Here is a 19,673-nt window from a genome sequence, read left to right as displayed (position 1 = left end):
TATGGTTTTTCTAAGTTTGATCTTATCCTTCTTGTAGGATAAGTTGTCTTAGTTTTCAATATCTTAGCTATGAGAATTGAATAAGTTGGCTTTGATTTAGTTGTTCATTTGCAAAATTACAATTGCATTTGTATTGGATGAAAGCCTTTTAATAATCTTCTTATGCCTTATGGTATTGTACTTGAAATCTTTGGGTAATTTATAATCATAGATTCAAATGGATGGTATATTTTCATTTTTTTAATGTTTATCTTACAAAGTAATTAACACAAATACACAATGATCATCAATTACACGGACATTGTGTCTGAGAAAACTGAAGGGGTATAGCTGATATTATTTGTGTGCATTATTACCAAATTAAGAACACTTGTCTTGCTATCATTAGGGTTGTAGGATAAGTTGTCTTGTTTTATTAGATATACTGCTATATGATTTAAAACACACACACACACACACACACACACACACACACACACATATATATATATATATATATTCATTTGTTAAGAAAAATAGATGAAATCGAATCAAGAAAATAAATCGAAAAACAAAAAAACAAGACAAGATACAATCACACAAAGAAACACGGATATTTTACGTGGTTTCGTCCACAGATTACATCGATTCCGTTATGAAGAGAAACTCTTTCACCAAAAACAAGAAATATAAATACCCTAGAAAACCTAATTAGGGTTTTACATAATATTAGTTAAATTACACAAAGAACCCTGGAAAAATACCTAGCTCGACCAATTTAAATGCGTGGGATTCACAGTACCTCCTTGTGGAATCCTCCTTGGCATGTTCATCAGCTTTACTTGGCTATCTCAAGGTTAATCTCAACATTCCACGAAGTTGTTTTCTCTCACGTGTTCAGAGAAACTAACAAAGTTGTTGACTTCCTTGCATCTTTGCAACCCATTGTTGGCTGCCATGTGCTAGATTGCTACTCCTCTCTTATTGATCTTTTGTCGATCCTTGATAAGGATTGTAGTGGTTTGCGATTCCTAAGGTTGTAACTGATTTGGGTCTGCCTTAACCCAATTAATCTTCCAAAAACAATAAAATAAATACTATCAGGCTCCACAAACCACAACCTCATTAAAAATAAATGTCTTTCTTTGATTTTTTTTTGTAATGATTTGGTTAGTATTCAAATAAAATAATGGAGCATGTGCCAGCTAGCTTAGCTGATAAAGTTTTTGGCTGATGATACCAGATACCTGATTTCAAAATCCTATTAATATGAAGTTACTGAAATCGTTAAAAACAGGCTTACCAATCTAAAAAAAAGTATGAAATAATGGCTTTTTATATTTAGATTCTTACATGCATATTACATATAGATTACACTTCATTTATAAGATGAAAAAGCTTAAATGTCAATAATGTTTGAATACTTTTGAGTATGTTATTTATCCCATTAAAATGAAGTATAAGTAAACTATCTCCACTGAGTAGATACCAAATTCAATACTTGAGATTTATTTGTGTGATAAGGATCAATGGGATTTGTATTTACTATTGGGATTTATATAAATTCTAAATGTAGGATTTCCATTTTACACAGCCCAATTCCATTTTTTTAAGCAAAATTAATATTTAGAAAACCTCCCTAATGGTCCAAACATGCAATCCTAGTTATTCCAATTTACGTTGTAGTGATCTCCATTAATAACGGAAGTAACTCCCATGCCCTCTAATGTCCATGATGGGCATAAGTATAAAGAATTTTTCTATAAATTGGGTAGTCGTCCCCCACCCTAGTACGTACTCACAAAAATATACAAACGTGTTTTTCAAGTTCCCATCAATCTTGGTTGTACTATAGGGTTTGGGGTAGCATTGTTCATTTCATTTTATTTTATTTTGCAGTTTGCATAAAGAAGCCAGAAGAATCATTGTATATTGGATCTATACATCGTCTTATATTGCATGATCTAGATCAGATTTTAATTAATTTTTTTTTTATTATAAAGAAAACTTCTTTTATGCCTGATTGAAGGCTTTGAAAATGGCCATCCACTGAACCCCATATTTTCATGAAAAGGATTTTGATGTCTTTGTGACATGATGCTCTCTAAACCATCAAAATGTAATACAGGGAACTATAGGAAAAACATACTACTCGGATCTACTCCACTCTCTCTCTCTCTCTCTCTCTCTCACACACACACACACACACACTTTCCATTTCTTGTTACCTAAATCTCATAATTTTGTTGTAATGCATTAGTAGCTGATGAAAGAACGCATTTGTATGGCAAACGTAGATCCATGCCAATAAGTTCTTGCCTGAAAGAAGGGGTTGAAGTCAAAGAATGTGAGATAACATACTCCAATAAAGAGGGAAACATACCTCAATTTCCATCCAACAAAATATGAAGGAAATGAACTCAAAATCCCTAAGAGGATTTATAATAAAAAAGTTGAATTAAGGTGTGCCATGTTGAATAATGTCAATTTAGGTAGCACCCCGATTGAACTTTACCAATGGTCTCTATTGTCACAACAAGCATTTAGATTGGAATGAAATCACAAGAGTGAAGAATGAGGATGACATACCAACAAGAGTTGGGCTGGAGTAACATTAAAATGTACATCATGGAGGACATTTCTGACATGGATGTGTCTCAGAACCATAGATGCTTTTCATCGAGATATCGATGTATATTTTAATATTACTTCAGCATTATCCTAAGAATAAACCCCCACAGGTATATAATATTGTATAAAATATCAAATGGGCCGGTATTACGAGCATTAGTTATGCTATATTGTATTACGTATCAAGATGCATTTAAATTACATTCTGTAGGATAATATCATATAGATAGGTAGTTACATAGTCATTTAATTTCTTGTAATTTATTTATTTTTCTATTTAATATAATCCTACGAAGAACAATGTATCTAGATTATTATCTTCATTTCAAACATTCGATTGTTTCACCCTATTATATCAGTAGAATTGACAGTCTTTCATGTACGTCTTCAACTTCAACATTAAGGTGAGACGAGAGATTGGAATGGATAGGAATAAAACATCCCAATGTTTGGAGTTCTAAGTATAAAAATCATTGTGGACCAAACAAGCGAGGAAGACAGGTTCATGTCAAATTGGCAGGAAAATTTTTAGAAATTTTTTTAAAAAAATTATACCTTTCCCCCTAAAATTTCTTCATTTACTTTTATAAAATAATAACATAAAAAAAAAAAAAAAAAAAATTACAAATTGAACGAATTTTATGACAAAATCCATTTGGAGCTAGTTGGACCACCGGTTCGGTCTGGTTTTTAAAACAATGCTTTGGTGAAGCCAACCGGTTTGAGTCCATTATTTGAAACAAGTGGGAAAAACCTTGATATCCAACTCTAGAGGACAAGATTTGATGTCCACCTAGGGTATTTCACCTAAAATATTCTTTCAGGCCACTCGATAGTATTCAACGTTGGGCCCACCCATTGGTAATCAACACGATGATTAGCCTATTAGTAATCTAAAGCCTTGTTAGTCAACACGATGATTAGCCTATTAGTATTCTAAAGCCTTGGTAATCAACACGATGATTAGCCTATTAGTAATCTAAAGCCTTGTTAGTCAACACGATGATTAGCCTATTAGTATTCTAAAGCCTTGTTAATTGTCACGTGACGGCTCCACTTTGACTCCTTGGCCTCCATAGTCTATGACGGCTCGACTCCTTAGTCTCCATAGTCCTTTCCCGTTCATCCAGTGGCGCACTGACGAGACCGTGAAAATCTCCCCACCAAATAGGTGATATCATTTGTAATACCCCAAGTCTAGAATGATACAATATTGGTCATCTTAGATTAGAGTCTGCACGGCTTTAAACTGTGTTTTACTATTTAAGGTCTACTTTGTACTTATAGACTAAGATTTGAACGTTCTCCTGTCCAATGTGGGATTAATCACACATCCTGCCATTTCACCTTGTCACGTGACAGCTCCACTTCAACCCCTTGGTCTCCATATCCTTTTCCATGTCCAACCAATGATGTACCAATGAGGTCGTGACAACTATTAAGTAAATTTCCTTTATGAGGCAAGTCTTTTGCAAATAAATGTTATTTTAGGAAAATAAAATCCCTGTTATACAGGGATTACCAAATCTATGAAAAAAAACTGTCCATTTGGATTATTGTGGAACCTGGTATGGATTGTAATTTGTGGATGGTACACTAGGCCGTTAATGGGTCAAATCAGACCCAAAATCCGATCAGATAACTTGGGTTCTAATAAGGACCCAAACCTATAACAACCGGATCGATAATGTTTTTTAAGTATAATTTTTGTTGTTGCTAGGCGTACAACGTTAGTGATTAGTGTGGTGAAGGCAGATTTTGAACCTGGTTGTCAGCATCAACACTAACAAACTGTGATGAACATAACAAGTTGACACCTTCATAAGTGTATTATTTTTTAGACATCACTTTTTAAATGATGCGTCTATAGGAGTATATTCTTCGGATTAAAAAGCATGCATAAAAGGACGATTTTAAACATCAATTTTTCAAAAATCGATATCTAAAGTCCCACACATTTTGGTGTAATCCCTCCACTTGTGCAAACTGCACTTTATATGTCATTTTTAAAAAAAAAAAATTGATGTCTATTTAAAAAAAAAAAAAAAAAGGAGATGTCTAAGGCCTTTTAAGTAGTAGTATATTTTGTATCCTATTTAAATATATGATATATACTGTATTTTACATACACCCATATTAAGTCGAATAGTGTTGGATTAAGACTGGCCAAAAATATTGATCATGTGGATTGGATTCAGAACAATACATAGCATAACAAATCGGGTTTGAACTTCAAAATGACAGATTCAATCGATTCTAGATCGGGTACGGGGATAATTTGGTATGAATCCAATAATTAGATCATTCTAGATGGATTAAGTGGAAGATCACTTATAGAATATAATGTGATTAAATTTATACATCTTCTAAAATATCCATAATTATTTAAATCCTCCATCTTTATGGATGTCCAAATCTAAATAATGAAATTTTACTTCTGAATTTCTCCATCTTTGATTCTTGTAGAATAAATATTTTTGTTATGTAGTTGCCAGTTTATACACTCTGAAATCTGTGTGGTGAGAGAGTGCTGTCCCCACTTGTAATAATAGAGAAACTTTAAGGCCTTCGTAAAATTCACCAGCTCAAATTAGGATGGGTTGTTAGGAAACTTAAGTTACTTTATTTGATAATCAGAGAATCTTCTAAAATTATTGATTCTAAGAATTTTGATTCTAACTTGAAATAGAATTATTGAGTACTATATTAGATTTAGAAGAAACATTTTCGTTTAATTCTTGTTTCTATTTTTTTTTTTATTCTCTATATCTTAATAAAATAGTTGTTACAATATTGGGTTCTTTTATAGAAATTCTTATTTAAATATATAGTTTTGGTGATAATTTATGGAAGCAAAAAAAACAAAATAGAAATAGAAAAGGCAATATCTCAATAAAAGAAGGTTTTAATAAAAAGAAAGAAAGAACGAAAAATATTGAGTGCTTTTCGATATAAATATCACAAGACATGCACCAGTAACGTTTATCAAAATTATTTATCAATCACTCTCTCTTTTTCTCTCTGTCTTTGTTACATTTTCATCATTTTCTTGATCAATGTCGTGGCCAGTGAAGCATGTACTCAGCAGGTCTGAAATAACTGATACAGGAATCTATCTTGTTGGGCGTGAGGTGGATTTGCTTCTCAAGAATTGGAGTGATCTTGAACATGTGCATAGAGGGCAAGACACATCAATGACTGTTGTGGATGTTGACACCAACACCTCTCACTATGTAATGATTAATAGACGTTCCCGTGGGTGCTACCGTGCGAGACATAATGCTTGGAACACCCATTTCGTCCAGCGAAGGTCGTTGAGAGTGGGAGATCTTATTGGACTGAGGTTTATTAATGGTGAATACTGGGAGTTCTCAGTACTAAGTAGGATTGGTTGAAAGGAGCTAAAGCATATATAGTTTCTCTGTGTTTGGTCTTTATTATAATTTTTTATAATTTCAAGCTACTTTAGTTTTTTTTATTTTTTATATTATCTTATTATAGGTTAGGAGTTTAAACTTGAACAGTGCTGTAATTGCACTTATATTTGAATAAAATGTTACAATTGGTAGTTAATTTTGTGTTATATATATCCCAATCAAAATTTATTGATCCCAAATCCACATCCATCAGCAGATGAAATTTTTACGTAAGTTTGTTTTTTTCTACGTGTACTGCACAATTTATCGTACCTTATTTTCTTTGAGATTTTTTTCTTTCTTGGAAGAAAGTCAATATGAGATTTTACAAAATCCTGACCATCCAATCCCACGCATATTTTTGTGATTTGTCAATCCTGATTATTTGCAAAATCTTGGATCTCCTTTTGTGTGAACACATTATTTTTTCTTTAGAATAATGATTTTCTAACGCCCCGCTCTGGCATACGTCCTAATCACGGAACTGAAAATCATTTGCATTGGGATATGTAGAACCATAAATCTTTTTCTTGTGTATCCCGAGGCAAATGATCTACAGTTCTATGATGGGAGTGTAGGGAGGTGTATGTCAAACGGGGGTGTCAGATTATCACAACTCTTTCTTTATTACATACTTATGGCTTATTTGGTATTTTAGTTGAAAGATGGAATAGTTTAGATTTTAGAATCATTGAAAATATAGTATAAGATGAACCCCAAGTCGAGGAAGAAGTTTTAAGAAAAGTTTTAATAAACATTCTGAAACAGTATGGAACTTTAAACCCTGCTCACCAAGAATGAATTTGGTTCCATTGGCTTATTTTGGGACTTTTCTAGCCTTAATCCATGTTTAAGGCTTTGCATCCATCTAATTTTCTAAATATCAGTTTCATTTACCTAGGGATTGATAAAATATTTCGTAAAGATACATTTTTCTTCAGAATCCCTAACATCCCAAGATAGCATTTTCCTTTATTTTCCCATGTATCAGTTTAATTATCTTCTTTAGCATTGGAATAATGGGAAGATATACCAATCCTTATTGAAGAGTTTCCATTAGTGACTCCTTTTTATTTTCTTCTGTAAAATCATTGTTCCAATGGAATAATACATCTAAATACTTTGATGTGGAGATGCGTACATAACCATAGAGGGTTTTTACTAGTATAGTGAGGAAACAGATTTATGGTTATGTGCACATCCCACGTCATACTTGTGAGAATTGCAGTAAATACCCTGTGTCATTTCACAGAAAAATTAAGGGGGGGGGGGGGGGGGTTGGGGTTTATTAAGGACAAATTGGGCATGTAATTAGTTGAAAATATAGGGGTGTCTCAAAGTTCTGTGGGGCAATTGCCCCCACCAGCTCCGCCCCTTCATCGGAGTGGCAAGTGATTTTGAACTTTTTTTTTTTTTTTTTGAGGTTAAGTAGGGGTTATAACCTCACTCATCCCTATGTAGCTCAATCCTTGATCACACCCTTAGAGAGAGTTTTTCTAAATATTGGAATTTTACTTTATGTAGTTCTCCATCTTTGATTCTTATAAAACTAAGAGAGATTTATCAGACAAACCTATCTATTGCTTTTTTATTACAAAAACTATCCTACTTTATCAACTTGGTTACTCAAAGAATCTTAAGTGAAATTCAGGTCATTTTAAATGATTAAATATCTATAATGGGTCCCGTTCAGCACCAAACATTTTGGCCAACATTTTAGCCAACCATTTTTGTCCTACATGAGTTAGAAGTTTTGGAATGGACTGATTTTTGGTGAGGATGATCTCTACGGTGAGGAGATCATCCTCAACAAAAATCAGCCCATTCCAAAACCTCTAACCCCATGTTTACAAGTTGAAAAATCATGGACCGCCCATTTTTTGTAAACCATTTTTGATAGGATTAAAAGTTTTGGAATGGGCTGATTTTTTATGATGATGATGATCTCCTCACTGTAGAGATCATCATCACCAAAAATCAGCTCATTCCAAAACTTTTAACCCATGTTTTGAAAAATGTTTTGCCAAAATGTTTGGTGCTGAACATTTCCCATCTATAATACCCTCAATTATTTTAATCGCATATACATTATATCAAAGGCATTATAGGTATTTATTATTTTAAAAGATGTAGGTTGCACTATAAGTTTGTTAAGATAGAAAAATGCTTTCCTAACCAAGATAGTAAATATAGCTTCCTACAGTACAAGAAAAAATACTAAGATCTTTGAATTATTTTTTTCAAAAAATGTTAATTTTCATAGTGGGATTTAAATTTTAAATTTGAGAATTCCGTAGCCTTCAATTTTCAACACCGTGGATCAAGTTTAAAAAGATTTTTTATTTTTATTTTTTATATTGTTGTTTTTAATATAATTTTTTCCATGAAATCTAGAAGGATGAATTTCAAATTGATAATCCATATAGGGCCAACAACACTTGGTAAGATTTGAAATCTTACCATTCAAGATAAATTTTTGAATAGTATATCAGATTTAGAAAAAAGATTGTCGTTTAATTCCTGTTTCTATTTTGGATTTCTTTTATAGAAATTCTGCTTAAAATCTTACCATTCAAGATAAATTTTTGAATGGTATATCAGATTTAGAAAAAAGATTGTCCTTTAATTCTTGTTTCTATTTTAGTTTTCTTTTATAGAATTTCTGCTTAATGTATATATGGTTAAAAGATGATAATTTGTGGAAACAAAAGAGGATAGAATAGAAAAGAAATATCTCAATAAAAGAAGGTTTAATTTAAAAAGAAAAGAATATATTAAGAGCTCTATATAAATATCGCCAGACACCATTAACGTTTATTATCTTTAGTACTCTCTCTCTCTCTCTCTATTCTTTCTTTGTTACCTTTCCATCATTTAATTTAATTTGTTGATCAATGGAGTGGCAAGTGAAGCATGTACTGAGCAGGTCTGAAGTAACTAATAAAGGTCTCTATATTGTTGGGAGAGAGGTTGATATTCTTCTCAAGAATTGGAACGAAATTGAAAGAGTGGATAATGGGGAAGATAGTCGAATGATTATTGTGGATGTTGACACCAACACTCCTCACTATGTAATATTTACTAAAAGTTCGCATGGGTACCGCACCAGACATACTGCTTGGAACTCCAATTTCGTTCAGCGAAGGTCGTTAAGAGTTGGAGATCTTATTGGACTCAGGTGGACTTCTCAATGCTTGGAGTTCTCAGTACTAAAAAGGATTCATTAATTAATGGAAAATGCTGGAATGACACAAACAGACACACAAAGGTGACAAAAATGATGTGGTGGCATGCACATAACCGTAGAAGTTTTTACTCGTATCTCGTGGAAAAGCATCTATGGTAATGTGCACGACACCAGGTGTTTTTGTCACCCTTGTGTCTCCCTTTGTATCACCCCAGCACGACTCTTAATTAATTGCTGGAAAGGACCTAAACAATTAGTTAGTTTCTCTAATTTCATGCTACGTACGTAATGTAGTTTGAACTTGCACAGCTACTGCAATTGCACTTATATTAATTTGTAGTTAATTTTCTCCTGGAGTAGTTTAATTATCTTCTTAAGCATTTTCCTTTATTTTCCCGTGGGATTGATAAACTATTGGAGTTAATGAAGCCAAATGAGTGAAGAATGGGTGGATAGACGAACCATTTTGAAGTAGTATCCATTTCGGACTCCTTATGTAAAATCATAATTCCAATGGAATAACACATTCCAATACTCGAAAGCATAGTTGTGTTCCCATGTATATTCTTCTTTCTAGTTCCACAGTCAATACTTTGAACATGATTTTAAAAATCTTTGGATTGATCTTGCTAGGGGTATCCTTCGTGAATGAGATGAGACACAAAGCCTAGATGTGTTTCATATTCTTTGATGTTTTTTCTAGTTCATAAATAAAAAAAAGAACTTGAAAATCATGTGATGCAAAACTGAGATATAAAAAATTACTGGATTCTAATGGTTATTAAGGTGCCTGGGTCTTTAATTGTAATTGTGGTGATTTAGATAACACCCCTCTCCACGTTTTGGTGAACATTTGAAACAATAACCTCATCATCACCACTATCATTATCACCATCATCACCATATATCATCCCCTCCACCATTAACATCACTATTAACAACACTATCATATTACCAAATTTTTGGTTTTCAATTTTTTGAAATGAGACAGATAATACACATATAAAGCATATGCCGCATATTTTCTATTTATTGAATCTTAGACCGGATTTTTTAAATTGAAAATGTAATAGTGCTCGAATTTTTCACGTATCGAATTTTTGACATATTCCAAATTGCTAGCAGTCAAGGAATTTTCAATGTTTTTCCCTACTCAAGGCCATAAACTTTACTAGTTTAGCTAGCATTTTACCATTATTTTGTAGTACATCAGGATATTCTTGGATCAAACTTCTAAAGAATTGAGCCAAATTGTACCCTTATGTAATATATGTATTATGAATTATTTTAAGAGTTAATCATGGATTAGTGGGTTGTTTTTAAGGATGAATTAATGATTTATTGTACGAAATTTAATATTTCTTTTTTCACTAAAAATATGTTACTTCCAATGTATACAATATTGGCAACCCAAAGAACACAACCGAACCAAAATGACCTTAGTTCAGTTTGGTTCCAATGGTGTTTTGTTCGGTTTCGATTTGACTTCAAATTGAACCAAGTTGCACCCCTATTTCTTCTTCTTCTTCTTCTTATTATTATTATATATCAATGGTAAAGGATTAGTTCTAATTTGAAAATGATGAATTGAATAAAAATTTGAGTAGATACACCATAGAGATTCAAGGGTTTGAAGATGACTGATTTCGGGAAAAAGAATATTGGGTTTTAGCTAGAGGTTGAAGATGAGGGCATTGAGTCTTTTCTATTAGTCCACTGAGAAGACTAAGGTCAAAGGAGGCATGTCATCAATTTTTCAAAACACGAGGGTGTCTCTAATATTCAGAAAAACTTGAGGGGAATGTTTAGTTCACCCTAAAAATTATCATTAGTGAAAGCCACCTCATTAAAAATTTAGACTAGTAGCATCTTTAAATGAAAATAAAGGTAAGAAATTCCTTAAGATTTTTTGAACAATTAATTTTGTATCCATAATTCAATTTGCTATAACTATTACACTCATCTAAAAGTTATCATTGAGATATTTCCAATGATAAATATCATTAGTTATTTATAATAATTAAAAAAATTATATTTCTCCTTTTAATTTTAATGCAGAATTTTATGTTGCAATATAATTCCTATTGTACCCTTACTACCATGATTTATTATTGCTAGTAATATGTTTTAGATATTATTTCTTTTTTACCTAACTACCATTGGTTGAAGGAAAATTCTATTGCATGAACACCACAAGCATCGCATACCTCCTTGTAGTCAATAAAGTAACATAAGATTTACAAGAGAAATTAATCTTTTGTTGTTATACAAAAATCATAGAGATTCAATAATCGAGAAATTATCTAATATCATGCTTCACCAAGTCTTAAAATTTTCCTAGTAGTGGAAACTATGAGTAAGACCCACCAAAGCATGATAACCTTGATCCAGTTCCACTACTCACAACAACCCGGTGTCACTGGCCATGAATTCTTTCAAGAATGATAATTCCTATCAACTAAAGTATAGAAAACAATCAGAATCCATCATTTACCAATTTTGATTGTCGATCGTTGGAGCAAAGATACCAAGGTTGAATCATACATGTAATTTACTTTCCTTCATATTTATTTATTTGAACTAAGTTAGAACTATATTTAGAACTAAGTTATTAAATCACATTTTTTTCTAAAAATAACGCAAAGTTTAATAAAAATATTTGATTTTTCAAAAAAATCAAAATTAAATCATGATTCAATAGAACTTAACAAAAAAAAAAAAAAATACAAATAACTTTTACCTTCAGTACTTCTTAAGTGTAATTTTATCGTTTAATATATAAAATACATATTTTTATACTTAATTTTTTTTTTTTTTAATTTATTAGATATTAGATGTCTTTCTCATTTTGTCGGCTTTTTTTTTTCCAAAGCTTTCTCTTGCCGAATTATTGCCAAACCCGACTTTTTCACTATGGTTTGGAGAAAATAAAGAGGTATCTCAAATATTCATACCAAGGGAGCTCACCTTATGGCATTCAAAAACACGATCGGACGCCACAATGATGTAGAGGACAAAATTTTAATAACTTAAAAAAGAAAATTGTTATTTTTCACCGGTAAATTTTATTTTAAATTTGAGTGTTCAGTAGCCATCTATTTTCAAAACCTTTGATCAAGGCAAAAAAAATATAATATTTTTTTTTCCTGGATCTAAGTTTTTCCATGATTGAGAGGGCCTGTTGTTGGATTGCCAATTGGTAATCCAAATGAGCTCAACTAAGATTAGTAAGATTTCAAATCTTACTAAGTTATAAGAAAAAAAAAATCCACTTTCAGATGCATGATGTTGGTTTGAAAAATTAAGAAGTATATCTAATATCGATCAAAACTAAGGGGGTTTCTATAATATCGATCAAACTGAGTGGTGGTTAAATCACACATCATACCTTTCAGTGTTATGTGACTCTGCTTCAATATTAATCAAAATAGGAGGATTGCACAATGTGAAAAAAGCCCAAATTTGATGGTCTTGGACCGTCAAATTTCAAAAAATTCGACAAATTAAGAAGTCGAATTTTTCATTTTAATTTTTTTTTTTTTTCAACAGCCCAAAACTGTCAAATTAATGAAGGATGGGAGAAATTCAACAATTCTAAGTTGTCAAATCTGGGAACAGAAAAAATTTCGACGATCCTAGATCGTCAAAATTCAATTTCTAAAATTCGTGGACCTTGGCCCATCAATTTTTTCTGTCGAATTTTCCAGTTTTCACATGATGTTGTATATTGATTTTTTTTGTTTGACATTCAATGGGGGTTATAGTTCCCACTCATCCCTATATAGCTTCACCCCCGATCACACCTCAGAGATCGGGGTGGATTATAAAGGGACATGCCTTCCCCCTCTCCCACCCAAATATATATATATAGGGAAATGTTCAGCACCCTAAGTTTTACCACACACTTTAACAAACGTTTTTTGTCCTACATGGGTTAGAAGTTTTGGAATGAGCTGATTTTTGGTGAGGATGATCTCTGTGATTAGAAGATCATCCTCCCCAAAAATCAGACCATTCCGAAATGTTTAGCCCCATGTTTACACGTTGAAAAATCGTGGACCGTCCATTTTTTGTAAATCAATTTTGATGGGGTTAGAAGTTTTGGAATGAGCTGATTTTTGGTGAGGATGATCTCCTCACCATAGAGATCATCCTCACCAAAAATCAGCTCATTCCGAAACTTCTAACCCATGTAAGACAAAACGCGTTTGTTAAAGTGTGTGGTAAAACTAAGGGTGGCGAACGGGACCCATATATATATATATATATATATATATATATATATATATATATATATATATATATATATTTAAAAAAAAAAATTATCTTCATATATACTTACCTCACTTTGTTTACTTTGCAAACAAAGGCTGAAGCTATTGTACCACGTGTATATAGTGTGTCCACCCGAATATCTATATATATATAGGGGGCGTTCAATGGCTAACTTTTTGGCAAAACATTTTTCAAAACATGGTTTGAGGTTTTGGAATGGGCTGATTTTTGGTGAGGATGATCTCTACGGTGAGGAGATCATCATCACCAAAAATCAGCCCATTCAAAAACTTCTAACCCCATCAAAAACAGTTTACAAAAAATGGACGGTCCACGATTTTTCAACTTGTAAACATGGGTTAGAAGTTTTGGAATGGGCTGTTTTTTGGTGAGGATGATCTCCTCACCGTAGAGATCATCCTCACCAAAAATCAGCCCATTCCAAAACTTCTAACTCATGTTTTGAAAAATGTTTTGCCTAAAAGTTAGCCATTGAACGCTACCCATATATATATACCCATATATATATATATATATAGGGTCAGGTTCAAGGGCCATGTGAGAAAACATGTAAGAAAACTTTCGGCGGTAAATAAAATTTTAAAATATGGGTTAGAAATTTTAGATTGAACTGATTTTTTGTGAGGATGATCTCTATGATGGGAAGATCATCCAAAAAAAAAAAAATCAGCCCAATCTGAAACTTCTAACCCCATTAAAAGTGATTTAGAATGTGGACCGTCGATTTTTTTTCAATTTTTATCACTAATTTGTAAATCACTTTTGATGGATTTAGAGGTTTCTGATTGAGCTGATTTTTTGTGAGGATGATCTTCTCATCATAGTGACCATCCTTGCAAAAAATCAGCTCAATCCAAAACCTCTAACCCTTATTTTGAAAAACGAAAGTTTTCTTACATGTTTTCTCACATGGCCCTTGAACCTGACCCATATATATATATGGGAAATGTTCAGCACCAAACATTTTTCAAAACATGGGTTAGAAGTTTTGAAATGGGCTGATTTTTAGTGACGATGATCTCTACGGTAAGGAGATCATCATCACCAAAAATCAGCCCATTCCAAAACTTCTAACCCCATCAAAAATGATTTACAAAAAATGGACGGTCCACGATTTTTCAACTTGTAAACATGGGACTAGAAGTTTTGGAATTAGCTGATTTTTGGTGAGGATGATCTCCTCACTGTAGAGATCATCTTCACCAAAAATCAGCCCATTCCAAAACTTCTAACCCATGTAGGACAAAAATGGTTGGCTAAAATGTTGGCCAAAATATTTGGTGCTGAACGAGACCATATATATATATATATATATATATATATATATATATATAGCGTAGCGTTCAATGGCAAACTTTTTGGCAAAACATTTTTCAAAACATGAGTTAGAAGTTTTGGAATGGGCTGATTTTTGGTGATGATGATCTCCTCACTGTAAAGATCATCCTCACCAAAAATCAGCCCATTCCAAAACCTCTAACTCCTGTTTTGAAAAATGTTTTGCCAAAAAATTTGCCATTGAACGCCCCCCATATATATATATATATATAGGAAATGTTCGGCACTAAACATTTTGGCAAAACATTTTTCAAAACATGGGTTGGAAGTTTTAGAATTGGCTGATTTTTGGTGAGGATGATCTCTATGGTGAGGAGATCATCATCACCAAATATCAGCCCATTCCAAAACTTCTAACCCCATCAAAAATAGTTTACAAAAAATGGACGGTCCACGATTTTTCAACTTGTAAACAAAGGACTAGAAGTTTTAGAATGGGCTGATTTTTGGTGAGGATGATCTCCTCACCGTAGAGATCATCCTCACCAAAAATCAGCCTATTCCAAAACTTCTAACCCATGTAGGACAAAAATGATTGGCTAAATAACCAACATTTTAGCCAACCATTTTTGTCCTACATGGGTTAGAAGTTTTGGAATGGGCTGATTTTTGGTGAGGATGATCTCTACGGTGAGGAGATCATCCTCACCAGAAATCAGTTCATTCCAAAACTTCTAGCCCTATGTTTACAAGTTGAAAAATCGTGGACCGTCTATTTTTTGTAAACCATTTTTGATGGGGTTAGAAATTTTGAAATGGGCTGATTTTTGGTGAAGATGATCTCTATGGTGAGGAGATCATCATCACCAAAAATCAGCCCATTCCAAAACTTCTAACCCATGTTTTGCCAAAATGTTTGGGGCTAAACGTTTCCCATATATATAATCTTTGAATAAACAAACTATTTCACAACTGCATGTGGTGTGGCCTCCACAATATTTTCAAGAGAGCTTTACCCAAGACCTGGCTGTTGCATTTTCTATTAAAAAAACTCCCTTGAGGTCTCACACAACTCCAAGAGAATCCTAATTTATGAATTTTGTTACTCATTTAACCTAACTTTATGAATTTTGTTACCCGGGACCTTGGAGTGGAGATCCACAACGAAAAATTAAAATTGATGGTGTTAATGACTGCTTAACATACCTTGGAGTGGATACTAACCACATCAATTTGTGGCATTCAAAAATATGATTTGATGCCACAGGGTTATAAAGGACAAAATTGTAAGAACCTTGAAAGAAAAAAAGAAAAAAAAAAAAAAAAAGAGGTTAATTTTCACCATTGAATTTTAGTTTTAAATATGGAATTTGGTAGCCATCCATTTTCAACACCTCCAATAAAGTTCGAAGATGATTTTGTTTTTTCTTTTGATTATGAGTTTTTACATGAAATCTAGAAGATTATGGTGTTGGATTGCCAATTTGATCATCCATGTGGGCCCAATGACACGTAGTAAGATTTGAAAGTAAGGTCTGTTCTGTAACAACCTTCAGAAAGTAAGGGAGTTTTTGTAATAAAATTATAACAGATAGGTCTGCCCTGTAAATCTCTCTATTTTCATAGAGTTTGACTATTCTTACTAAGTTAGTAAGGATTTCACCCTTCTAAGGGTCATTGGGCTCACCTTGTGGCATCCAAAAACATAATCCGATGCTTTTGGGTTGTAAAGGACAAAATTCTATGAACATTCGAAAGACAAATTCCAAAAATAGGTTATTCTTCACCGTTTAATTTCAATTTTGGAATTATGCGAAAGTTTGGTAGAAATTCATTTTCAATAAGATTTCAAATCTTACCTATGGTCATTGAATACAAATGGATACCAAATTGGTAATCCAACACCATAGCCCTCTACATCTCATGGAAAAACTCAATTGCCAAACCTTTTTGATTTTTCTATTTTCTTTTTCTTTTCGTTTGTTTGTTTATATAGAAAATTGATTTTATAAAAACCTCTTATATTTATATATTTTTTTTAATTTCATGTTCATACAATTCGTTAGGCCCCCACAACTGAAATTCTCTAGGTCCACCCCACTCAGAGAGAAGCCTTTTCTTAAAAATGGACTTTTACTTTTCGTATTTCTCCATCATTGATTCTTATAGAATTAAGAGAGATTTACTGGACAGACTTATCTGTTGCATTTTTATTGCAAAAACTCTCCTATTTTATCATATTTATTACTCAATAAACTTTGAGGAGAGTTCTCGTCGTTTTAAATGATTAAAAATCTATAATGCCTTCATTTCTTTTAGTCACATATGCATTATATCGAAGGTACTATAGGAATTTATTATTTTAAAAGATGTAGGTCGCACTATAGGTTTGTTAAGACATAAAAATGCTTTCCTAACTAAGTTAGTAAATATAGTTTCCTAAATCAATTGTTGGCATCCGAAAACATGATCTGATGCCATGGGAAAGTAGAGGAAAAAATTCTAAGATCTTTGAATATTTTTATTTTCAAAAAAGGTTAACTTTCATAGTAGGATATAAATTTTAAATTTGAGAATTCCTGTAGCCTTCGATTTTCAACACCATAGATGAAGCTTAAAAAAGATTTTTTACTTTTATTTTTTGTATTGTTGTTTTTGAATCTGATTTTTTCCATGAAATCTTGAAGGGGAATTCCAATTTGTAATCCATGTAGGGCCAACAACACTTAGTAAGATTTCAAATCTTACCATTTAAGTCAGGCTAGTCTATATTTTTAGAAAGAAAGATTAAAGGAGTTTTTGTAATATAACGCAACAGACAGTTCAGCCCGGTAAATATCTCAAGAATTAATGAATCTTTTGTCATATAGAACTTTAAAAAACTCTTAAAAATTCAGAGCTCAAATTAGGAAGGGTTCTCAGGAAAATTAAGTTACTTTATTTTATAATCAGGGAATCTTTTAAAAGAATTTGGATTCTTGCATGAGAAAATTTTTAATTGTATATCAGATATAGGAAAAAGATTGTAGTTTAATTCTTTTTTCTATTTTGGATTTTTTTTTTTTTGGCTAACCGAGCGTCCGGATCAGCTTGTGCTCATCACGACTAATCTCAGGGAGGACTACCACAGCAACCCACCGCCATGGTCTCTTGGTTAAATCATGAGAAAATCCAAGAGGGGAATCGAATCCGTGACGAGCACCTAACCCACACTTCACGTGTGCTCGCCCTTACCACTTAGGCAGCCCATGGGTGGGTTCTATTTTGGATTTCTTTTGCAGAAATTCTGCTTAATGTAGATATAGTTAAAAGATGATAAGTTATGGAAACAAAATAGAATAGAAAAGAAATATATATATCAATAAAAGAAGATTTGATTTAAAACAAAACATATTAAGAGCTCTATTAACGTTTTATTATCTTTAGTATTCTATCTCTCTCTCTATTCTTTCTTTGTTACCTTTCCATATATCATTTAATTTAATTTTGAGTGGCAAGTGAAGCATGTACTGAACAGGTCTGAAGTAACTAATAAAGATCTCTATATTGTTGGGAAAGAGGTTGATATTCTTCTCAAGAATTGGAAGGAAATTGAAAGACTGAATAATTATTGTGGATGTTGGCATCAACACTCCTCACTAAGTAATATTTGCTAAAAGTTTGCATGGGTACCGCACCAGACATACTGCTTGGAACTCCAATTTCGTTCAGGTGGACTTCTCAATGCTTGGAGTTCTTAATACTAAAAAAGATTCATTAATCAATGAATTAATTGCTAGAAAAGACCTAAACCTACGTACGTACTTTAGTTTGAAGTTGCACAGCTACTGCAATTACACTTACATTAATTTGTAGTGAATTTTCCCATGGAGCAGTTTAATTATCTTCTTAAGCATTTTCCTTTATTTTCCCATGGGATCGATAAACTATTTCAATTAATGAAGCCAAATGAGTGAAGAATGGGAGGATAGACCAAGCATTATTGAAGTAGTATTCATTTAAAACTCCTTTTTATTTAAAATCATAGTTCCAATGGAATAACACATCACAACACTCGAAATCTTTCGAGTCATCTAAGTATCCTTCGTGAATGAGATGATGAGACGCGAAAGCCCAGATGTGTTTGTATATTCTTCTTTCTAATTCTACAGTCAATACTTTGAACTGAACATGATTTTAAAAATCTTTGGATTCATCCCACTATCGTTATCCTTCGTGAATGAGATGAGTCATGAAGCCTCAATGTGTTTTCATATTCTTTGATGTTCTTTCTAATTCATAAATCAAAAAATAACTTGAAAATCATCTGAGATACCGAGATGAATAATCACCCGTGACACAAAACTGAGATATAACAACATTACATGGATTCTAATCATTCAGGACTCAAGAATTTTATTTTAGAGAGTCATGATAAATGCACAGGGTTAGGTACACGGCTGATGTGGTAAGGGCACACGATGAAAAAAACATATATAGGTCTGTGCCTTTCCATTGCCACGTCAGCCGCATACCCAACCGTGTGTCTTCATCATTTTTCTTAGATAATACCCCTCCATATTTTGATAAATATTAAAAATACCTGTGTTTTCAAATTAATTGTATGCCCCCTTGACCAGTCTTCTTTCACATACTAATGAAAAATAACCTCAATACCCTTCATCTTCCATCTCCCATTTCCACCAAAATAATCCCTTGAACCATTTTTTCTCCAAAAATTCGTCCATCTACAAGCTCTTTAACCTTCATAGTAAATTATTTTAAATCTATTCAACCTAATATCTTCAATATTCCATCCTTTTCCACCTCATCATCTTTAACCCTTCGTAGAAACTATCCTATGTTGCCTTGAGGTTTAAAGTAAACAGAATCTTAAGGTTGAAAAT

The sequence above is a fragment of the Akebia trifoliata genome, chromosome 16 (genome assembly GCF_017979445.1).
Source record: "Akebia trifoliata isolate Shusen 1 chromosome 16, ASM1797944v1, whole genome shotgun sequence".
NCBI classification, from domain to species: Eukaryota; Viridiplantae; Streptophyta; class Magnoliopsida; order Ranunculales; family Lardizabalaceae; genus Akebia; species Akebia trifoliata.
Note: the sequence above shows the minus strand (reverse complement) of the source record.